The 25,300-nt window shown below is 39.5% G+C and overlaps 3 long non-coding RNA genes across 3 annotated transcripts in view; 2 read left to right on the top strand and 1 right to left on the bottom strand.

The window, feature by feature from the left end:
• LOC117500779 overlaps positions 1-13,553 on the top strand; it is a 15,377-nt gene extending 1,824 nt beyond the window's left edge. The window contains exons 2-3 of the long non-coding RNA XR_004557850.1: positions 3,515-3,517; positions 13,186-13,553. This is a non-coding gene — a long non-coding RNA (uncharacterized LOC117500779). The remainder of the gene's footprint in view (positions 1-3,514; positions 3,518-13,185) is intronic.
• The window catches only part of LOC117500771, a 24,538-nt gene extending 8,771 nt beyond the window's left edge, over positions 1-15,767 (bottom strand). Inside the window, exons 1-2 of the long non-coding RNA XR_004557845.1 lie at positions 15,229-15,767; positions 8,489-8,491 (exon numbers count right to left, since the gene is read on the bottom strand). This is a non-coding gene — a long non-coding RNA (uncharacterized LOC117500771). The remainder of the gene's footprint in view (positions 1-8,488; positions 8,492-15,228) is intronic.
• Positions 15,768-16,750: 983 nt separating this feature from the next.
• On the top strand, positions 16,751-18,374 carry LOC117500791. Its single transcript, XR_004557852.1, has 2 exons — positions 16,751-16,832; positions 18,066-18,374. It is a non-coding gene; the product is annotated as an uncharacterized LOC117500791 (long non-coding RNA).
• Positions 18,375-25,300: the final 6,926 nt, after the last annotated feature.

The following is a 25,300-nucleotide window of genomic DNA, read 5'->3' on the forward strand; positions in this document are numbered from 1 at the left end:
CAAATGATCTTTTATGGCTCCAATCCTCTCACTCCACGATTCCAATTGATGCTCCACAAGGCTGTCACGCTGTTGACTCAAAAACCTCCTCCCTTCTCCTTCTGCTTACTGGAAATCTCCGCAGCCCCTACCAGTAACTTATTTCTCAAGTTCCTCTTTTCTGTTAACACTTCAGCTTTTCTGAGAATTCATTCTTTTAAATCATTTCTTTAGAATCACATCAATCATATTCAATCATTTACATTACAACTCTCTTTCACATAAAACAATTCATATGATTATATACAAACATTCTCATTCCTTATTCTTCATTTCATTTTTTAACAACATCTTATCATTGATCAGTTGTTTAACATCAGCTTTCTTGCCCCACTTGCAACATCTCTTATTCACTTCCTCTTTTCTCTGACGCGGCACTCTTTATGAAAAACACCTCAGTATAATCATTCATTCCACTTATTCGTTAACCTACTTATCTAATCAACTCTTAATTTTACACATTACTACTTCATTTGATCATACTTGTCATGTTAGAATCCTTCTTAGATATATTCCCTTGTCTTCACCACCGAGTTCCTTCCGTGGGCCTCCCCATTTACAATGGAAAGTCCGGTATGACCTCACTTACCTTCTGGAAGGTACCAAACACTGTGCAGTTTAATCCAACCCGCATGTATATTAATTCCATGGCACATATTATATTCCAAGAGTGAAAACAAGCTGAAAGCAAGCTTAAAGTCATCTTTGCCTGACAAGTGTTATAAGAGCTTAAGAGGGAGATAATGTCGATTTTATAGAATAATCCAACATATTTCGAAACTTACTTGTCATTCCATCAATTTGTTTTTTAAAGTATAAAATTCATCAATATATATACCTAAAAATTTTATATACTATACTCTTTCAATGCCAATTCCATTAATCTCTATCTGCACATTTTCAGTATTTATCCGAGATCTGTTAAAGCGAAACATAATATAATGAGTTTTATTAATGTTTAAAGATAATTTATTGCATTTGAACCAAATGTCCACTTTAGTTAATTCTTCATTAACTGTGTTTTGAAGAAACTGAAGATTTTTATGTGATAAAAAAAGATTTGTGTCATCTTCAAAAATAATTTTGTGTAATATATCTGACGAATTTAAAAATCGTTATGTAAATAATAAAAATAAGTGGACCTAATATGGATCTCTGTGGAACACCGCATTTTATTGTTTTATATTGCGATTTACTGGTATGTATCTGTACGTAATGCTCCCTTTCAGACAAATAACTTCTGAACCAACTAAGTGCAATACCTCTGACACCATAATGCTCAAGTTTCCCCAATAAGATGTTAAAATCTATAGTGTCAAATGCTTTTGATAAATCAAGAAATATTCCCACTCCACATTCACCTCTATCTATAGCATCAATATTTGCTCATAAGATCAAGAATAGCCATACATGTTGATCTCTTTTCCTGAAGCCATACTGAGATGTAGTGAGAGTATGTGCAATTTGTCCAAATATTCACTTAATCTATTGTAAACAATACTCTCAAATACTTTAGAAAGTAGGCAATACAGATTTATATTACTGGGGGACTTTTGCTATTTTGATTTTTTTTAGGTACAACACCATGTATTAAGGACAAATTTATACAATAGACAAGTGGTTCAATAATTTCATGAGCCACATATTTTATAATTTTACTACAAATACCATCCATCCCTTCAGTGCACGAACGTTTCAGTCCCATTATGATTTTAAGGACTTCAGCTTCATCAGTTGGCTTCAGGAAAAATGATTTAGAATAGTTACCTTTTAGATACAAGTGATATGTAGCAACCCCTGGTGGCCTTGAAATCTTAGATAGCGATTCTCCTATGGAGTTAAAATAATTGTTGAAACTATTGGCAAGTTCTTCATTTGCCTGTTTGCTTTTGGTGTCAGGAAGAACAGTTGTTTTTTTACCCCGACTGAGAACTTTATTTAGTACTTTCCAGCATTGCTTTTGGTCACCAAGGGCAGCCTTCAAATCTTGTGAATTTTGATTTCTCTGACTTAATTCTTATCAAGTTAGTCAGTTTATTTATATTTACGATACCTGTCTTTGTTTTCATCAGTTGGCTTCTTAATAGAAAGTTTAAAAAGCTTATTTTTTGTTTTAATGGATTTCAGGATGCTCTTGGTGATCCATTTTTCCTGTTTACCAGAGAGTATTTTGTTTACTTTTTCAGGTATAGTTTTGCTTATACTGTCAGATATCTCTTGTAGAAGTGTATATAAGCATCATCTGGAGTATTACAATGGTAAACAGAATTCCATACTTTTGCGTTAAGATGATCTTTGAGTGAGCTTAATTTTTTTCAGATAATACTTTAGCTTTTGTCTTTTGAAGTGGTTCATTTAGGTGTCTTGTAATATCAACAAAAAGTACAATAGGAAAATGATCAGAGATATCCGACAGTATAACACCCGAGTCAAAGCGATTGTTCTGTATATTTGTAATGACATTATCAATGATTGATTTACTGGATTCGGTTTCCGTTGTATACAGATTAATTGTAGGAAAAATGATGAAGCATAGATACAATTTAAAAAATCTATTTTTGCCACATTTTCTATGGCAAGATTGATGTTATAATCTCCTAGAAGAAAGCAATTTTTGTTACAATTATTTAATGTATTGAGGAGTTCTGCCAAGCTTTTAAGAATAGATTTTAAATCTGAATCTGGAGGCCGATATATACTCCAACATAATATTTTTATTTTTTATATCTAGCTCAATAAACAGGGAATCCGAAAATCCATATCTATAGTTAGTCTTCTCTGACTATTACAGAGTCATGTACATTAACATATACACAGACACCCCCACCCTGTCTATTTATTCTGTTTCTATTGTATAATACATAACCATCAAGTTTAAGTGTATCCAGATGTTCTTTCATTTAACCATGTTTCACTGCATCCTATAATATTAAATTTATGATTAAGGCTGGCTAACAAAGTAAGTAAGTCATCGTGATGTTTAACTAAGCTTCTAGTATTAAGATGTAGTATTGAGAAAGAATATTTATTAAACACTTGTAAATTTTCAGGTGAGCCCTCTTGCAATTTATATTTTCAAAGCAATGCTGTTCAAGCACTTCATTTGATTCAGTTTTCATATCATCATACCCCATTAAATGCTATATATATATATATTATGATCCAATGTGTACATTCATTGATACATATGCAAAATTCATCTGGCCAAGTGCAATAAAAATAAAAAGGGAAAATATCAGTAATACACCAAAATACAGTACTTCTAAGACTAGCAATAAAATAAACATACTAAACAGTAATCAGAGTTATACGATTTAAACCACCCTAATACTGCTCTAAAATAACACAACCTAATCCCTAATCTAAATTAAGGCTTCTTCAAGTTATTATACACGCAAACACACACTCCACTCACACCACTACTGACGCACCGACAAAACACTCAAAGCTCACACCAACACAAAAGAACGTTAAGCAAGTTGAAGTTTTGGTTCAATATTAGATCTAACCAACAAAATTCAGTACTCACAGCACAGATCTCAAGTACTTAGTGTAGACACAACTTTTTAGCATCAGACAGTTTAGTAATAACATGCCGCTGGTTTCCTCTGGTGAGCAGATAAAGTCGCCCATCCTGAGTCCAGCTGGCTGTCAACTTGTTTTATTTTCCTGCGTATCATCCAATACTTTTCCTCGCTTCGCTGTTAGGCTTTCCAAGATGTATATCTTAGGTGTTGTTCCTTTGAGCCTTTTTTTCGCCTTATAAACCAAATCCCTGATGTTATAATGAGCGAATTTGATGATAATTCCTTGAGGTTTATCCCTTCTGTTAGATTTGGGTCCAAGGCGATGGCTCCTATCGATGTCCTCTAGCCTCACATCGATGTTGAGATTGTTTTTAATAATGCCCATCACTACATGATTTGTGTTTTCACGGTCATTCTCTAGAACAACCGTAGACGACAAGGCAGTTTCGTCTAGAATACTGCTCTTGTTCATCTAACATGTCCTCAATGTCATTATACTTGTTTTGAAGTTCGTTTACTTTGTCAACCGTGTCTTTCCATTCATGTTTCAATGAGTCTCTAACAGATTCCGCTATGGAATCTGTGATAGCACGCTTTATGGGCTCAATCAGAGAGTCAACCAAAAGTTGACTAATTTTACGGATAAACCCGCAATCCTGAAATAATGCGTCGATTTGTTTGCTTACCATATCATTTATGGCATCGCCAGGGTCCAGTGGTTGTAATCCTACCACTGGGTCTGTTTTCCTTTACGTTTGTCCTGTTGCATCTTATGTTTGTTTGACGATCCACTGCCACGCCGCTCCATTAGGAAGATAAAACGTCCTGGCCGAACGGTAAATCCAAATCAGCTATACAGGGGCGAATAGTAGAGTCAACAATATATTCTCTCTTGGGACACAGCAGAGGCAAAAAAATAGCCCAAGGTTTATTAATAAACCATACTATTGTTGGTCGATCTGAACCAAAGTTTGCTACACGCGTCTCATGTTGATGACATCACCTCTGTTCCCGTTAGTACACGCCTACTAATTTCCTGTACTAATTTCCTCCTTATTAAAGGAGGCTTGTGACACCTGTGTAAAACCTGTCTGATCCTGAAGAAGGCCATGCTGGGCTGAAACACGGTGGTGCGTATGTTAATTATATAGCCATGCCACATAAAGGCTTTTTAACTTAATTTTCACAGAGTGCTTTGGAGCTTTGTTTTTGGTCTTCCTGAGGTTTCACACAAAAGTTTTCTTTTTCATTTTTTCACCATTTGAAGACAAAAAAACGTCTGTTTTCTTAGAAGTGAATAGCACCCCCACCTCCAATTGAGCACCTGTGTATTAAGATTTTTTAAAATTTTTGATTCACAATTTGTGGACCCACGTAGCACTTTTTTCGATTTTATCTTTATAAGGCACCTAAAGGACTCTCAGAACATGAGAAACAAAATTCTTTGGTCTGAAGAGACAAAGATTGAACTCTTTTACATCATGTTTGGAGGAAACCAGGCACCATACCTACAGTGAAGCATGGTGGTGGCAGCATCATGCTGTGAGGATGTTTTTCAGTGGCAGGAACTGGGAGACTAGTCAGGATTGAGGGAAAGATGAATGCAGCAATGTACTGACTATATACGAGGTCTGTTAGAAAAGTATCGGACCTTTTTATTTTTTTCAAAAACCTGATGGATTTGAATCACGTGTGCTTGCAGGAGCAAACTTTGAACCTTTGTGCGCATGCGTGAATTTTTTCACACCTGTTGATTGTGTCATTTGCTTGTAAGCAGCCTTTGTGTGAGGATGGGTGGAGTCTCTCGTCGTTTTTCTTTGCAAGGAAATGGCGGGACAACTGGAACAGCACGACTGCATCAAATTTTGCCAGAAACTGGGTGACAGCCAGGTGGAAACCATTCGGGTTATTCAGATGGCTTTCAGTAATGATCCTATGGGCATCACACAGATTAAGGAGTGGTACAACCGGTTTAAAGACGGCCGCACAACGGTGGAGAGCGAGCCACGCTCTGGGCAGCCATCAACATACTGAAATGACCAGATCATTTCCAAAGTGAACGCTGTGGTGATGTGGGACCGTCGTGTGACTGTCCAAGAAATTGCAAAAGAGGTGGACATCAGCACTTTTTCGGCACATTCCAATTTGGCCATAAAAAGAGTTGCAGCGAAATTCATGCCGATGGCTTCGGCACAAAGCTGCTGACGGAGCAAAAGCACCTCCGTGTTGAAGTCTCACAGGACATCTTGTGACATGCCCACCTCTTCCACCATTCAGAAGATTCAGACGGCTTTCGGTGGCTTTTCGGTCATGTGACTATCCGAGAAATTGTGGAAGAGGTGAGCATGTCACAACATGTCCTGTGAGACTTCAACACGAAGGCGCTTTTGGAAATGATCTGGTCATTTCAGCATATTGATGGCCCCCCCAGAGCGCAGCTCGCTCTCCACCGTTGTGCGGCCATCTTTAAACCAGTTGTACCGCTCCTTAATCTGTGTGATGGGGTCATCACCGAAAGCCGTCTGAATAATCCGAATGGTTTCCACCTGGCTGTCGCCCAGTTTGGCAAAACTTGATGCGGCACTGCTCCAGTCATTCCGTCTTTTTCCTTGGAATGAAAAAACACAGAGAGACTACAACCGTCCTCACACAAAGGCTGCTTACAAGCAAATGACGCAATCGACAGGCGTGAAAAATTCCCGCATGCCCACAAAGGTTCAAGGTTTGCTCATGCAAGCACGTGATTCAAATCCATCAGGTTTTTGAAAAAAATAAAAAGGTCAGATACTTTTCTAACAGACCTCATGTGTGTGTGTGTGTATATATATATATATATATATATATATACACACACACAGTAGTGTTCAGAATAATAGTAGTGCTATGTGACTAAAAGATTAATCCAGGTTTTGAGTATATTTCTTATTGTTACATGGGAAACAAGGTACCAGTAGATTCAGTAGATTCTCACAAATCCAACAAGACCAAGCATTCATGATATGCACACTCTTAAGGCTATGAAATGGGCTATTAGTAAAAAAAAGTAGAAAAGGGGGTGTTCCAATAATAGTAGTGTGGCGTTCAGTCAGTGACTTCGTCAATTTTGTGGAACAAACAGGTGTGAATCAGGTGTCCCCTATGTAAGGATGAAGCCAGCACCTGTTGAACATGCTTTTCTCTTTGAAAGCCTGAGGAAAATGGGACGTTCAAGACATTGTTCAGAAGAACAGCGTAGTTTGATTAAAAAGTTATTTGGAGAGGGGAAAACTTATACGCAGGTGCAAAAAATTATAGGCTGTTCATCTACAATGATCTCCAATGCTTTAAAATGGACAAAAAAAAAAAAAAACAGACGCGTGGAAGAAAATGGAAAACAACCATCAAAATGGATAGAAGAATAACCAGAATGGTTCACAGTGAAGCATGGTGGTGCAAGCATCATGATATGGGCATGTTTCTCCTACTATGGTGTTGGGCCTATATATCACATACCAGGTATCATGGATCAGTTTGGATATGTCAAAATACTTGAAGAGGTCATGTTGCCTTATGCTGAAGAGGACATGCCCTTGAAATGGGTGTTTCAACAAGACAGTGACCTCAAGCACACTAGTAAACGTGCAAAATCTTGGTTCCAAACCAATAAAATTAACCCTATAAAGCCCACCCTGCAAAATAAGTCAGAAAATTCAAATTTTTTGAAACAAGTCTTTATTGGACCTTTTAACAACCCATCAACCCCCCCCCCCCCCCCAAAAAAAAAAAAAAACCTTTTTGCATATATGAGTTTTTATTTGTCATATTTGCTACATTGGGCGTTCTAGCATAAAAACATCCATTTTAAATCCAGAGCAAACATAACATTTCAAATCTATAAAATGCTGCATTTTCTTAGGGAAATTACTGTGGATCACTTGTTTCAGGCAGCCATTATGAATGTCTCATCTGAAGGCCCTCTGATGCATAAGATACTGACATCTGGTGGTTTTTCTGTGCACTATAAGTATCTCATTGTATACAATGGTTTTTTTTGGGGAGAAAATATCACACTGATGAAGCAGATGTCTCAGAAAATCCTGTATCAAATATGATACACTTGGCGTTATAGGGTTAATGCCTCGCAGATGTGAAGAAATCATGAAAAACTGTGGTTATACAACTAAATACTAGTTTAGTGATTCACAGGATTGATAAAAAAGCAGTTTGAACATAATAGTTTGAGTTTGTAGCGTCAACAGCAGATGCTACTATTATTGTGAACACCCCCTTTTCTACTTTTTTTTTTTATTAATAGCCCAATTTCATAGCCTTAAGAGTGTGCATATCATGAATGCTTGGTCTTGTTGGATTTGTGAGAATCTACTGAATCTACTGGTACCTTGTTTCCCATGTTACAATAAGAAATATACTCAAAACTTGGATTAATCTTTTTAGTCACATAGCACTACTATTATTCTGAACACTACTGTATGTGTTGTCTTGACTGAGTTATCTGTTCTCTCCAGGTGGCAAACAGAGTTACACACTTCTGCAAAAAGCACTTCCCACATGGAAATGCTGGCAGTGCAAAAAAACGCCTGCCATCTTTGTTGTCCACTGTAAAAACTGGAGCACAACCCAGGGACCCCTTTACAGGGAAAGACATGGGTAGGTGGTTAAATGTCTTTAAATAGGAACAGCACCAGATCAGTTTGAAAAGATTAAAAGGTCCAGAAACTGTACATTACATAAAAAAAAAAAAACTTTAGACCATTCAGGCATTACATCATGTGAAAGGAGGCTCAAATTAACACATGAGAATTAATTAACTTTATATCTAAAACTCCAACACATCAAAATCAGGAAGAAGTAAACAAGTGAAGAAGGCATCAGACCGACCATGAAGACATCACTCCATCAACTTGTCCTCAAAAACAATTGACCAACTTTAAATAAAACTGATTTTAAAAATCAATGCTCTTTTTCTTGTAAAGTACAACCTTTGTCACTTTTTATGTAGATTTATTGGATATTGGACTTTATGTAAATTTATTTTATTTGTATAGCTCCAAATCACAACATTGTCACCGCAAGGCGCTTCACACAAGGTCTAACCTTGCTCTGAGCAAGCACACAGTTGACAGTGGTAAGGAAAAACTCCCTCTGGTCATAATGAGGAAGAAACCTCAAGCAGATCAGACTCAGAGGGTGACCCATTGCTTAGATCATTCTAACAGTTACAAGGATTTCCAAAATGTAACCAATGCTTACAAGTAGATGAAACAGAAACAGAAAAAAAAACAACAGCAACAAAACATACATTATAGAGATAAAAGGCCCGCAGTCCTTGGTGCAGTAGGCAGGACATCCTGAGGTCACTCAGTCCAGTGTCCTGGGGTGCAGGGTCAGCATACACAGAAGGTGTTGTCAGTGCCAATCTAGTAAGAGCTGTCTCCGTGGAATGGTGCATTCAAAATACAGACCTCTGTGGCTCAAACAGGCTATGTTCAGTAAGGTGGTCCACAAGCTGCTGTGAAACCACTTTTCAAGAATTTTAGAACAAAATGATAAGTTTGATATCAGCCTATAATTTTTCAGCAGGCTGGGATCAAGGTTGGATTTCTTAAGTATTGGTTTATCACTGCTGACTTAAAACATTTAGGAACAGATCCTGAGGTTACTGACAGTTTTGTTGATATAGGGCCAAAAAGACATGCTGTGCTTTTTCCAGAAGTAACAGGTTTCGCCAGCACACCCAGTGTAATAATATCATATTCAGTAAATCTAGTACAGGTATCAGAGATAGCATCCACCAGTAGGGCTAAGGCATGCTGGGATATTCGACTTAATGTCATCTATTTGTTTTCAAAGTAATCTAAGAAATCTTGAGTAGTAAATGGATTCTGACTTACAAGTGGTTGCTCTTGAATAAATCTTGCCACCGTGTCAAACAAGATCTTTGAATTGTACTTGTTTTGTTAATCAAATCAGAGCAGGCGGCCCATTTTGCAGCCAATAGCATGTGCTTATAGTCCAGAATAGCATCATACCACGCTAGGTCAGTCCGTCTGGGAAAGAGGTCAGACGGGAAACACACAGCAGCAGGTATCAGCAAGTAGCTGGATGGAGGACCACAGGGATGTGTGTGCTGTGGCTAGTCGATATCAACAGGTCTGGCTAGACCCGAGCTAGGCGGGCTGGGACCAAACACCAGGGACTGGCATGCTTGACTTGGTTTTCAGTCTGTGATATGTGTTTATTGTGTGTGTGTTATATGTTTGCTTAGTTTGATGGTGGATTTAAAGGTTATGAAGCTCCGGCAAAAAAATCTGTCAGCAAAGAACTGTTCTGTGTGAGGCGCCTTGAGATGGCGTTTATTGTGATTTCGCATTTTAAGCTGATTAAATTGAAATTGAGATGCAACGTGTATTTGATCCAGACATTAAATGTCACCCATGAACCGCGGGTGGCAGCAACCACCTGTTTGCAGTCATATAACAATTGATCAACGGCACAGATCAGTCTCACTGTCCTTCCTTTGTTCACACAAACAGAGCAGTTCCTGCTTCATTGTTTCCCAACTTGTATAAATGCATCTGAAAGGTTTATTGAAATATGAGTGTTGCTACAGTAGACAAGGCACAGCAGGAGGTGTTGGCATTGGAAGATACTGCAAACTGGGTTGTGGATTGCCAGGACCTGGTGGGTGCCACTGAAGCTGATGGTGGCTGTAAATTATATTAAAAGTCAGCAATGAACGAAAATGCAAAGTAGATTGTTAGACTCAAGGTCATCGTTGTTCTGGAGACAGAATAATTTGGTGAAGCTGGAGTGGAACACCGGGGTTGAAATACTGTGAGGCTGATGAGATGGAGGCATGCCAGCTACTGGAGGTGTAGTCAATCAGTAACTCCAGTGACAAGGGTTACACAAGCCATGCCTTCAACCTCAGGTGGCATTTCTTTCCGCCACTGGGAGTGGAAAAAAATGTGATCTTGTAGCCTCCACAAAAAAAAACCGTATGCTTCTGTGGCCTTGTTTGCCAGTGCTGAAACACAGCCACACCATGATGTCCCACCTCCAAATCTCACTGTTGATGTGGTATTTTTGGGGCCATTTGCCCTCCAAAGTGTGTATTATGCCATCCAAAGAGTTCAATTTTGTCTCATCTGACTAGACTACAACCCTGGCAATAATTATGGAATCACCGGCCTCAGAGGATGTTCATTCAGTTGTTTAATTTTGTAGAAAAAAAGCAGATCACAGACATGACACAAAACTAAAGTCATTTCAAATGGCAACTTTCTGGCTTTAAGAAACACTATAAGAAATCAGGAAAAAAAAATTCTGGCAGTCAGTAACGGTTACTTTTTTAGACCAAGCAGAGGGAAAAAATATGGACTCACTCAATTCTGAGGAATAAATTATGGAATCACCCTGTAAATTTTCATCCCAAAACTAACACCTGCATCAAATCACATCTGCTCGTTAGTCTGCATCTAAAAGGAGAGTGATCACACCTTGGAGAGCTGTTGCACCAAGTGGACTGACATGAATCATGGCTCCAACACGAGAGATGTCAATTGAAACAAAGGAGAGGATTATCAAACTCTTAAAAGAGGGTAATCATCACGCAATGTTGCAAAAGATGTTGGTTGTTCAGTCAGCTGTGTTTAAACTCTGGACCAAATACAAACAACCTGGGAAGGTTGTTAAAGGCAAACATACTGGTAGACCAAGGAAGACATCAAAGCGTCAAGACAGAAAACTTAAAGCAATATGTCTCAAAAATCAAAAAATGCACAACAAAAGAAATGAGAACAAATGGAGGAAACTGGAGTCAACGTCTGTGATCGACTGTAAGAAACAGCGTAAAGGAAATGGGATTATACATAAAGCTAAACGAAAGCCATCATTAACACTAAAAAAAAAAAAAACAAGGTTACAATGGGCTATGGAAATCAATCGTGGACTGTGGATGACTGGATGAAAGTCATATTCAGTGATGAATCTCGAATCTGCATTGGGCAAGGTGATGATGCTGGAACTTTTGTTTGGTGCCGTTCCAATGAGATTTATAAAGATGACTGCCTGAAGAGAACATGTAAATTTCCACAGTCATTGATGATATGGGACTGCATGTCAGGTAAGGCACTGGGGAGATGGCTGTCATTACATCATTAAAAATGCACAATTTACGTTGATATTTTGGACACTTTTCTTATCCCATCAATTGAAAGGATGTTTGGGGATGATGAAAATTTTTCAAGATGAATGCATCTTGCCATAGAGCAAAAACTGTGAAAACATTCCTTGCAAAAAGACACATAGGGTCAATGTCATGGCCTGCAAATAGTCCGGATCTTAATCCAATTGAAAATCTTTGGTGGAAGTTGAAGAAAATGGTCCATGACAAGGCTCCAACCTGCAAAGCTGATCTGGCAACAGCAATCAGAGAAAGTTGGAGCCGATGATGAAGAGTGTTGTCATCATTAAGTCCATGCCTCAGAGACTGCAAGCTGTTATAAAAGCCAGAGGTGGTGCAACAAATACTAGTGATGTGTTGGAGCGTTCTTTTGTTTTTCATGATTCCATAATTTTTTCCTCAGAATTGAGTGATTCCATTTTCCCAGTATTTCACAGTGCAAGGACATGATTAACAGACCAAAATTTACATGACATTTATGCACATGATGAGTGCATGTAAATGTCAGACCACAAATGGATCATTCTGAAATTGGGTACCAGCCTCTGCTGGGGAAGTAACCTGTGATGCAACGACATGTTTTCCAGAACTATTCAAACACTTCACACTATGGTATCTGGATATAAACAATGGCCCAAAAAGCCTCAAATCCTGTGCAATACTTTAATAAAAAAAAAAAAGTTTTTTGCAAACTAACCCAATGAGCCAGTGGTAGCTACAAACATTACTGCTTTGAATCAGCAATAGCAGCCCACCAAGACAGCCAATTTTAGCTGGCATATGTACTCCATATCATACTCAGGATACAAGTAGTTGGACAGTGATAATTTTTTATACTATTACTTCTGTACAACAGCAAAGGAGATGAAATGAAAAATCAAGATGCACTTTTAGTGTAGACTTTGAGCTTTAATTCAGTGAATTTAGCAAAAATATTTGATAACTGATTGCAATTTGCAACTGCGATATGGCACAGGCATGGTCTTGCAATACTACAGTCAGATGGTGCCAAGTTGTTTTGTTTTTAACAATTTTGCATCTGTACAACATCACGATATGGACGAAATGAAAATGTGTGTGTGTGTGTGTGTGTGTGTGTGTGTGTGTGTGTGTGTGTGTGTGTGTGTGTGTGTGTGTGTGTGTGTGTGTGTGTGTGTGTGTGTGTGTGTGAAGTGTGAACTTTCAGGTTTAATTCAAGGGGATTAACAAAAATATTACATTAACCATTTAGGAATTATAGCCACTAAGATCTCCGCCAAAGTTTTCTGCCAATTTTATAATAGAGGTCTGTTGTGGCATAGTCTTAATATGATGCTGCATAACCTTTTCATAACACTTCTTGAGAGCTCTTTAAGTACTGCCCAATACTATTATAGATGCTCTTTAAGCCTGGTTGATCTCCATAAGACCTAAGCCGCCTTCTGGACGAGGGAGAAGGTGGGTTGGAGTTCCTACTGGACATTGCCTCAAATGTCCTCGGTCCCACTGTGAAGAGGGTTTGCGGGGAGAGATCTCTGTATGAGGACGTTTCAGTGAAAACGAACCCTAGCTAAAAACTCCACAAAGCAAATATGGAAAAGTCGAAAAATGGCAAATTGTACTGGCCGGATGTCTCCCAGGATAAAAAGGTCCCCAAATCACGCCTAGGCACCAGGGTGTGTGAGGAAAGTAATGGTGCAACTTCTCTCAGTGCTGCAGGGAATGATCTCCCCTGCGAGAGCACTCAACTGGATAACCCATCAGATCAGCATAGCTCTGATCCTGGACTCCAGCAGCAACAGCCTCAAAGGCCAAAAAGAAATCTACGAAAATACCACTGTTACTTGGACCATTGAAGAGAAGAAACAATCTTCTACTGCTTCGCTTACTCAAGACATGAGAAGTGGGGCAGGAGAAAAAAGGCAGTATTTGAGGAGAGGATAAAAGAAGCGGATTTACCAATGGAAAAGAAAGAAGCCACCACAACTGCAAAATTACAATCGATTGCCTCTCAAGTTACAAAATATTTGACAGCAGAGGACATAGAAAAAATAAAGGAAGAAGCCCACAATGAAGTAATAAAGGATCATCAGTCGATGGAGGAGGGGAAACGGCTTGAGTTTGAGGGGAGTCAGTGGAAGAGGGAGGAAGAGTGGGTATTGTTGTGGGCAATCGAATATGCGAAAATAAAATACACCAACCAGAGAGAACGAAGTAAAGAGTGGCAAAGAATATTTTACCATCATTGCCCAAGTAAAAAATATACCAAGGGGCCACTTACCACCCAGAAACACAACTTTATTGTACAAAAACATTTCACGGATATTGAATTACATGAGATGCAGCAAGAGGCTGAGCAAATGGTCAAGGAAGGCATTTGCCCCCTTACACAACCCATTGCACCACCAAAAACATCAGATCAAGCCAGCCTCACACACCAAAGGAGAAGTCGGAATCAGGCATCAACACAACAAGATGGGAATCAAACACCACCCCACAAAAAAGAAACCAGCATTGTCTCACCAAAAAACAAGCCATACACCAATTTGCCCAGAAAACAATATACAGACTCATTTGGACCTAGAGCAACTAGAGTTGGAAGAAGAATTGGCAAATAAAATTGAGGAAACGAGGAGAATTGAAATGGATGAGCGCCCTAAATTGATAAAATTAAAGGAGAATAAAAAGTTCAAAAGTATGCTGCAGAAAGTCAACCTGGGATTGACTAAACTGGTTCCACAAGGAACCACATTATCAGAAATAAATTGTGTAAATTATGGAGCGGCATGGTACATACAAAGTAATTAGTTCCCATTATTCGGACAGAACAATCAAAATCAGGAAAAGGAATAGCGTGCCGCGGTGGAAAAACATTACAACAGAAAATTAGTCGCCTCAGAGCAGAGATCTCCCAGATGTCGATATTTCTGGGAGGCCAAAGTCATAAAAGGAACCTTCTTCGAAAGGTCTATCGCATTAAAAGAAAATACAATATTGAAGATAAACTGGCTGCGAGGCTGGCTGAGCACCAAGCCATAGTGAAAGCATTACCCGCTCAAATTAGAAATAAAGATAAGAAAATAAAGGCCAAACAGATAAACAAGCAGTTTGCAAACAACCCTAGACTAGTCTATAGAAATATGGTAAATGATACAGTAGAAGTACAACAGCCACCTGAGAGAGAAGTTGAGAGGTTCTGGAGACCATGTTTGAAGACCCTAAACAGCACCAAGAGGCTGAGTGGATTGAAATAATAAAACGGAAAAACAAAGATAAACAGCAAATGCCAGCAATGATCATAACTGAAGAATTGATAAGAAATAAAATTCATGAATATAGTAACTTTAAGGCACCTGGCATTGATAAAGTTCCAAATTTTTGGTTAAAAACTGACAGCATGCACCACCATTATGCCGCGGCTTTCACAAAAATATTGAACGGAAAAGAGGACACACCAGACTGGCTATCGACTGGGAACACAACCCTACTCCCAAAGACCAAGGAAACAGCTCCCAACAAGTATAGACCCATCTGTTGCTTAACAACAACTTATAAATGGCTGACAGGAATTATAGCCGATGCCGTTTATGAACATTTGGACACTGGTGGCTACCTGGAGAATGAGCAGAAAGGTTGTTTCAGAAAAAGATTAGGCGCTAAAGACCAGTTATTGATAGACAATGCTATCCTGGAGGACTGCAAAAGAAGGAGGAGAAACCTCAGCATGGCTTGGATTGACTACAAAAAGGCATTTGATAATGTCCCACATTCATGGATTATGAGATGCCTAGAACTTTATAACATCAATAAGGAAGTAAGATCTCTCTTGAAAACACAAATGAATAAGTGGAACACCACCATCACTCTAAACCATGCAGAGGGGCAGATAATAATCCCAGACATAAAAGTGACGCGAGGGATATTCCAGGGAGATAGTCTCTCTCCACTCCTTTTTTGTCTTAGTATTGATCCATTAAGCAAGATCCTCAAGGAATTGGACATCGGGTATGACTTAGATGGAGGTAGAGGAAGAAAACAAACAGGTGGTGAGCCACCTTCTGTTTTGGATGACTTGAAGATATTCGCAGATTCAGAGAGGGGACTCAGGAGATTAGTGGAGGCAGTCCATACGTTTTCTAAGGAAATCGGTATGGAATTTGGGCTGGATAAGTGCTCTAAATGTACAATCAGAAGTGGTAAGAAGCAGGTCATAGAAAATATACAGTTGGATGAGGGGAACACTATTGAAGATTTGGCTGAGGATTCCACGTACAAATATTTGGGAATTGAAGAAAATACTACAATAGAGCATAAAAAAATGAGAGAGAAAGTAACACAAGAATACTTAAACCGCTTAAAGAAATCTGTAAATCAGAATTGACACCAAAGAACAAGATCACAGCCATAAACCAGTTTGCATTGCCTGTGTTGAGCTATGGCTTTGGCATAGTAGACTGGCCACAGGGTGAGCTTAACAAATTAGATACTAAAACTAGGAAGATGCTCACCCTACATAAAATTACATACAGAAACCAATGCATGGATAGAATATATCCATGCATTGGTTGAGAGGAGAGATGAGTGATATATGATCACTCATCTCTCCTGTATGAGTGATCATGTGTGATTTCAGGCTACTCTTTACTCGAAATCTTTTACCACATGCAATACAGCCAAATGGTTTCTCCCACTGGTAAATCCGCTTCTTTTATCCTCCTCAAATACTGCCTTTTTTCTCCTGCCCCACTTCTCATGTCTTGAGTAAGCGAAGCAGTAGAAGATTGTTTTCTTCTCTTCAATGGTCCAAGTGACAGTGGTGTATTTTAGTAGATTTCTTTTTGGCCTTTGAGGCTGTTGCTGCTGGAGTCCAGGATCAGGGCTATGCTGATCTGATGGGTTATCCAGTTGAGTGCTCTCGCAGGGGAGATCATTCCCTGCAGCACTGAGAGAAGTTGCACCATTACTTTCCTCACACACCCTGGTGCCTAGGCGTGATTTGGGACCTTTTTATCCTCCTGTATGAATTCTCATGTGTTTGTTCAAACAACCTTTTTCATTAAATCGTTTACCACAATCAGGACAGCCAAAGGGCTTCTCTCTTGGTTTTTCATTTATCTTTGATGTCTTTTTAGTAGAATGCAATGGGCCCCAAACCTGGGGTCTAAAGTTGCACCCTAGGCTCTATAGTTATCCTAACCAGATCTGGCATTGTATCCGAGGGCTCTCTTCAAGATGGTGATCGTTCCCTTAATCGCAGACAACTGCACCTCATGTGCACTTGGGTGACCGGGGATTGCCTCAAGGTATTTCTTCAGGTTCTTCTTCATCAGGCCTTGCTCCCACCACAACTGGGATGATATCGATGTCTTTCAATGACCATGTTGTTCTTAGGTCATTTTTCAGGTCTTGGTATTTCGAGATCTTTCCCCTTTCAGTTCGATTCAGGCCGTAGTATTGGGGACTGTCACATCAATGATTTTGGCTGTTTCTCTTGCTGTTCCAGATGGACAATATCAGGTTTGATTGCACCTCCTTCAATGTGTCTTCTGCTGGGATCTCTTTGTCGTAGAAGATCGTTACTTTTCCATGGATGAGACTGGTGCTGGCTCGTGCTCCCAGACATGTTCTTTGACTTCCATCTCCAGTTCCTTGCAGATCTTCCAGTGGAGATATTGACAGATCTTGTTGTGTGGATGTATAATGCCCATCTGCCATGAGGATCTGGCATGCTGAAGTTAGATGGTTTACACTCTAACAGCTGTATGACAGAATCGGCATTTATCATTCTGTGAGATCCCTGCCATTTTTTTGAAGCCATTTGTTAGAAGTCCCTGATCTTGTGCTCCAATCAGAATTCTTTCTCCATCAAAACCAAGTTTTCCATTTTTTAGCCACTGCATTGATCCAACTTTGTCGACGTATTCCTTTTCGAGTGTTCTTGGAAGCGTCCGGCTCTTTTGTGCTGTTTCCATCTTTCCACTCGATGTTTTCCTTCTCTTTTGCTGTATTGTCTTGGTTTGTCTTGCAATTTTGTGCAGGCATGAGACTGTTGCTTTTTCTCTCTTGTAGAAGTTCTCCGCCAAAGTTTTTGCCAGTTTAGTGATTGAGGTCCGTTCATTATGGCCTTGTGGTGTTGTGTGACCGTTTTTACGATTTCTTCTTCAGAGCTCTTTAAGTACTGTCCAATATTATTATCGATGCTCTGTAGGTCTGGTTGATTTCAGTGAGACCATACCGCCTTCTCTGCGAGGGAGATTATTCTGTCCATGCACTGATTCTGTATGTGATTTTGTGGAGGGTGAGCATTTTCCTGGTTTTGTGTCCAACTTATTAAGCTGAATTCTCATGTGTCTTCAGGTGGCTCTTAGTTCTAAAATTTTATCACATGCAGAACAGCTAAATGTTTCTCATCTGTATGACTGCTCACGTCTGTTCAGAAGGCTCTTACTTTCAAACCTTTACCACAGCCAAAACAGCCAAAGGGTTCTCTCCTGCATGAGTGACCATGTGTGAATTCAAAACTCTTACTCGAAATCTTTTACACATACAACACAGCCAAATGGCTTCTCACCTGTATGAATTCTCATGTGTTTGTTCAGACAACCTTTTTCATTAAATCTTTTGCCACAATAAGGACAGCCAAAGGGCTTCTCTCTGTATGTATTCTCATGTGTGTCTTCAGATGACTCTTACATCTAAATGTCTTACCACACATAGAACAATAAAACTGTTTCTTTCAGTATGAATTTGCACATCTGTGTTGCACTTGTCATTTTTTGTCCATCTTTTTCCACAATCAAAGCACTTTACTGGTATTGCACTTGCTTGGTGTTTCTTGCTACGCCTGAAATGTGGGTTTGTCCAAATGTTTTCCACATTCAGAGCAGTTAAATGGTTTATCAGTGCTGCATGTACTATCATTGACAGAGACATCAGTGTTTTTCAGATCGTTTGAACTGAATAAGGTTCCTTGATCTGATTCCACTTCGTGCTGTCATCAGTCTCAGTTTCAGAGCAGTCTGAACTGCCGTAATTTTTGGTTGTAAATGAATACACGGATGCGAGTTGATGGCTGGTTGTGATCCTCCACAGTCCTCGACATCACCATTTAATCATGTGTCAGTGTGCTGTTGGCTGCAGGTTCTGCCTCGGTGCTGTCATCAGCTTGGCTTTGATAAAGCCATGATGACTGGAGCTTTTCATCATCATTTTCGATCTTCACTGGGACAACAGTGAAATCAGTATTCTCTAGCCGGTGAGCTGCTCTCTTCTGACTGACTGTCTGTAGTTTGTTCCATTCTTCTACATTGGGTTTTTGAGTCCTTCTCGTCCAGGCTCAGATTCCATTTCAGTTGTTCACTTTCTTTTCTCACGGAGGGCCACTCGGTGTTATGTGTCGGACGCAGCTCGGAGAACCGACCAGCGTTGAAGGACCCAGTATGAAATAAGCAGAGCACAGGTACAAAGGCTAACTGAATTTAATACATAACAGTGAAAATGTAATAACAGAAAGGTGCGGTTCTGGCGTGGTGCGCTCCCAGCAGCGCTAAACGGTCCCGGAGGCCAGAAGCTGTTCGGACCCAAGTACCCCGCCGACACCCCCCAGGTGGCCGCAACAACCGAGTCTGTGAAAGAAGGAACCATTATGTGAGTCACACTCTACACACAGAACACTTAAAGGTGTACAAACAGCAAACACTTCTGCTTGATTACTGATCAGCTTCCAACCTGCAGCATGGACATCCCGTTCACAAAACTCCACCGCAGTGGAAGCTGATACATGACTAACATACAGCTCAATACAATAAGGTGTGAGGGACACACATTTACTGACTGTATAACTGTAGTCACAAAATCCAACGTACCTCAGGAAGTGTGCTGACGAGCGTGAGACTCACCCCCTCCTCTTTCACAGACCGTGCATCAACCTGGACCTTCTCAGCGCCCGCTGCTGAGATGGCTCCCAAGCCGACGATCTCACCCGTCGGTCACAAGGTCGAGTCTCTGGCAAATAACACTGTGCACTCCAGTCTTAAATGCCAACATGCTCCAATCCATCCAGTGCACCTCAGCTGTGAGTCCTGACGAGTCGCAGGTGCTCAGGGTGAGGTCCTGACAGCCTCAGCAACACAGCCACTCAGTCCCAAATGCACGCCACCTGGGAGGAAAACAAAAAGACAAACAAACCGGCAGCCAGGCCCCCCCCAGCCATATAACACTCTGTACCTGCAAAAAAGTGATGAAGTTACTAATATGATTAAGTATAACATTTGTTAAAATGATGACAAACAAAAGTCAAAAGTGTGCATGGGTGATTCTTAGACTACAGGCACTTATTATGTCTTTTGATCATATTGTAATGAAAACAGAAAAAAGGGGAAATTTCACACTTTTATAGTTATCTTACAATGAAAGTGTGTTAAGAAATTTGTTCTAGTAGTCTATGATGAATTTTTCACCTTTTTTTCAGCAGTCATTATATGCAAATATTGCCGTTGTTGTGCTTGTCCCACACCCAGACTGTTGATCTTCAATGATAAAAATGAATGGTAAAGAAACATTTTTCTAATGTTTTAAAATATCTCTGAATAAAATATCAGTAAAATAATCAAAACATAATTGGGGTATTCAATGTCATACAACTGTTGTGATTTTTTTAAACAAAATGTAGTTGTCCCACACTATTGCCTTAATTTCCACCACAACACTGTAATGTCCCTTTAAACAGTTTGTATGAAAGATTGTTTGGGTAGTTTCTATGGAGATACACAGTGACATCAGAGCACATGTATATAGCGCCAAATCACAACAAACAGTTGTCCCAAGGCGCTTTATATTGTAAGGCAATGGTGTGGTGGAAATTACATTTACAAGGCCAATAGTGCCTGTAGTTAAAGAATCACCCATATACTTAAAGAGTGTATCACTAGTAAATAAAATGTCAAATGAGCTGACTATTCTAAATAAATAAAGAATTCTGAAAATATTGATGTATTTTGTTTTATTTTTGGTGCTGTATACCCAGAGAAATTAAGTCAAACATGAGGAAATTAGCTTGAGTTTCACCTTCCTCTGACAAATGCTGAGAAACCTCAAACTGTGAGGAATATGAATTTTGGTGAAATCATCTCAGGTCAAACACCTAAAATGAATATGGGAAAATGTAAATGTGTGAAATCAGTGTTGTTGTGGACTTTGACACTGAATACACCAAAATGGTAAATGTGTGGATTTTGAAAGGATGTAGTCCACATGACTAGTGTTGCTTATTAGGTGGACAGATTTTCCAAAAAAATAAATAAATCTGTCACTGGACTCGAGGATTTAGTGCTGCTATAACAGACTGACGCAGCAGGTGGCAGCAGTGCACCAATAAGGATGCTGGCTGCCATTAAACGCCAGAGAAGGAGCTCTTCTATTAAAGAATTTTTGAAATGTTCAAACCATGCTGAATATTCACAGCTTTTGGATTTGAAAACAAGGTACATGTGCTATCAAGCAGGTTGCAACAGTGTGACCTGCAGAACTTTCCATACATGGACACAGAACTGAAGCACCAAGACAAAGACTGTGAAGCCTGAGAGTTATGATGATCACATACAGAGCATCTTGTCAGAAGTTGACAGGCACATTACTGACTTTGCATCCATTAAGCCTGTTGTCAGTTTTCTCCATTTTCCATTTGGGGAAAATATAGATGTGGACTGTAATAAATGTCCAAAGTGGTATCACTCTTCAACCTGGATAGCTGTGCTATTGAGAATGAGATCATCACACTGAAAGATGACACTGAGCTCAATTCTGGGATCTAATGTACAAAGAGAGTCCCTGCTTATGACTGGTCCTACTGTCTGGACTATGAGAGACTAGCTTCCTCCTCTCAGTGCCAAAAGTCCCACTAAGGTAGGGAACAACTTTTCCAACTTCCTAGGCCTATTTGTGCTTTATTCTTTTCAACATGCACATTTACTTCAATTATGCATTATTACTGTTAAAACTTTATCTTTTGCTAGAAAATTGTGTTATTATATTGGTGCATAATAAACTGAGGCTACACTATGGCTTTAACTACGGGCACTATTGGCCTTGTAAATGTAATTTCCACCACACCATTGCCTTACAATATAAAGTGCCTTGGGGCAACTGTTTGTTGTGATTTGGCGCTATATACATGTGCTCTGATGTCACTGTTATCTCCATAGAAACTACCCAAACAATCTTTCATACAAACTATTTAGGGATATTACAGTGTGTGGTGGAAAATTACGGCAATAGTGTGGGACAACTACATTTTGTTTAAAAAAAAAAAAAAAATCACAACATTGTATGACATTGAATACCCAAATTAATGTTTTGATTATTTTACTGATATTTTATTCAGAGGATAGTTTAAAACATTAGAAAAAACATTTCTTTACGCATTCATTTTTATCATTGAAGATCAAAAGTCTGGGTGTGGGACAAGCACAAAACAGCAATATTTGCATATAATGAGCTGAAAAAAAATGGTGAAAAAGTCATCATAGACAACTAGAACAAATTTCTTAACACACTTTCATTGTAAAGATAACTATAAAAGTGTGAAATTTCCCCTTTTTTCTGTTTTTCATACAATATGATCAAAGGACATAATAAGTGCCCGTAGTCTAAGAATCACCCTAATATGCCTTCGTAGATCTCGATACACTGTCAACTTTAAAGTAGATCTCGGCTCAAAAAAGGTGGGCACCCCTGCTGTAGGGGTTGGTGAAGGTTAGACCTTACTTTTGTGAAGTGCTTTTAGGTAGCTTTGTTGTGATTTGGTACTATATAAAATGAAATAAACTGAAATTCTTCCAAACTTTTTGGATGCAGTTACTTTGGTTCAAGTGGCTTGCTTGCTGTTGGAGACAGAGCAGACTGACCTTGCCTCCTGCAGAAAGCAAAGAAAGAGGGGCAGAAGCAGCAAATATGCATCAAAAGAGCAATTATCAAGGCTAGCAAAATTATGGTGTTCATCTTTATCTATTGAATGTTAAGTTGATATAGTAATTATCCCAACAGGCCTATTTGCAGATGACACAACAGTCATGGGACTGATGTCCAACAACGAGTGAGCATACAGGGAAGAGGTGCACATCCTGGACAGTCGGTGTTCGAAAAACAATCTAATCCTGGACAGCACAGAGACAAGGGAGATTATAGTGGAGTTCAGCAATAAATAAATTAATAAATAAGAGGGGAAATCGCAACCCTGTGTTCATTGACACTTGAGTGCGTCTCTAGTTTAAAATTTCTGGGGGGCGAACCTTACTGAAAACCTCTTCTGGGCCTCACATTATATCTACAAACAAGAGCAAAGCCAACATTTCTGATGTCGCCAATCCCGATCATCAACAAATTCAGTGGAATCTAATATCTATCTGTGGTGAAAATTTCGTCAAAATCCGTACAGTGGTTTTTGACGTAACAGACAGACAGACATGTCTGTTTAGAAGGCAAAACAGAATCAACTCATTCTGCTTCAGTTATTAACACCTTCCCATTAGTCATATTAATCTCTATGGGTTAGCTTGCAGAAAAGTTTCACAGAGATTTGTTTCAGACTGTGGCTGATGATTTGAACAAGAGGAGTGACTTAAAGCAGTGATTCGCAATAGATTCAATCCTTCATATCTTGATATGTCATCTTTAAGAATTTGGCATCACATAACACATGCTAACGGGACAGCATTAGATGCTGTGAGGACTTATGTATGTACATGTGCATGTTACGCACGCACAGAGTACTGCCACTGTGACACGCTGCAGAGAAACGTTTGATATAATGCAGCAGTGCGCTTTTTGTGTAGGAAAAACCTACATGTGCTGTTAAGAAACAAAGACAACTGAAGCTATTGTGTAAATTAAGATGTTAGATCCATACTTTATAAATTGTGGGGAGACCACGAGTAAAAAATGGAGAAGCCGAAAGCATCTACTTTTACATCTACCGTATTTTCCCCGCAGTATAAGATGTCCCTGCCAAAAAATGCCTCTGGAAGAGGAAAAAAACATAGAGACATTCATCACGAAATGCCCCACGCACAGTATTATTTCCATGCAAAGCGCAGTAATATGCACTTTGTGTGGTGTGGGTATTGATTGAAGCCTTATGTGTTTGGTGTAACTGGGATATACATTCAAAAATTGGAGATTGGCATAATATTTATTAAAGGATGTGACAAACAGTGACCATAAAAACGGTCACCAGCCTTCAAAACAAATGCAACCACTGGTGACCTTGAAACGGAGGCCAAGGTCCAGGCCTTCGAACCCATGTAAAGTACTCCTCCAAGGCATGTACCCACCAAATATGAAGTTTCTGGAAGCAATAGGTGCGAAGGCTACGTTGCTGGCAAAGGATTTGACAGTTGTGACCACTGTGACCTCAAAAGTAGGTCAAGGTCACTGCCTTCAAACCCACGCGTAGTACTCCTCCAAGGCATGTACCCACCAAATATAAAGTTTCGGCGAGCAATAGTGCGAAGCTACGTTGCGGCAAAGGATTTGACAGTTGTGACCACTGTGACCTTCAAAAGTAGTCAAGGTCACTGCCTTCGAACCCATGCGCAGTACTCCTCCAAGGCATGTACCCCCACATATGAAGTTCTGGAAGCAATAGGTGCGAAGCTACGTTGCGGCAAAGGATTTGACAGTTGTGACCACTGGTGACCTTCAAAAGTTAGTCAAGGTCACTGCCTTCGAACCCATGGCGCAGTACTCCTCCAAGGCATGTACCCACCACATATTACGTACGTTGCGGCGAAGGATTTGACAGTTGTGACCACTGGTGACCTTGAAAATGGGGTCATGGTCGGACAGACGAACGGACAACTAGGATGCTATATGATTAAAAAAAATACATATAGCAAGTCGCACTTTTTTCTGTGTTATGGAGCTCTTTAATTTGTAAGTTTTTAGCACTGTCTGTATTTTTCATTAATGGCATTTATTCTTTTATTATTGGGTTTATTTTAGTGCTTTGATTCTTGGGAAAGGTTCTATATAAATATCATATGATTATCATTATTACAGTGTTGTGTTACATTGTCCTAACAAGCCAGTGAGATCCCCTGCCAGGCCAGAAATGTTTTTAATCATGCCAATGAAAATGTCAGACAAAATAATAAAAAACAGCAGCAAATATTCATAACATTGAAATAAATAGTCATTTCAGCATATCTGCAGCACTTAAATCACACACTGCTCAGGTTGTTTTCTTCCCATTGTGCTGTACGCCAAATGTGATTCAAAACCAATCAGTAAGCTTCAATGGGTCTCAAATGAATCCCTACCGAGAAGAGAAAAAAGTTGCAGTTCCTTGACTGACCACTTGAGGCTGGCTTAAAAAGGAGTACATTCCCACTGGAGTCAATATTAAAATGGTTTATAGATCGTTCCCTCCTCAATGACAACTGTACGGAGGTGAATTTTTTTGTAACTTCTGAAGCCCAATGTATGCTACTCTGTAGCCATGCAAAGCTCTCTGCGTTGTTGAGAACCCCACACCCCTCCCCCAAGCCACTATCTGTAACCACATGAGCACCTC

The sequence above is a fragment of the Thalassophryne amazonica genome, chromosome 2 (genome assembly GCF_902500255.1).
Source record: "Thalassophryne amazonica chromosome 2, fThaAma1.1, whole genome shotgun sequence".
Classification (NCBI taxonomy): Eukaryota; Metazoa; Chordata; class Actinopteri; order Batrachoidiformes; family Batrachoididae; genus Thalassophryne; species Thalassophryne amazonica.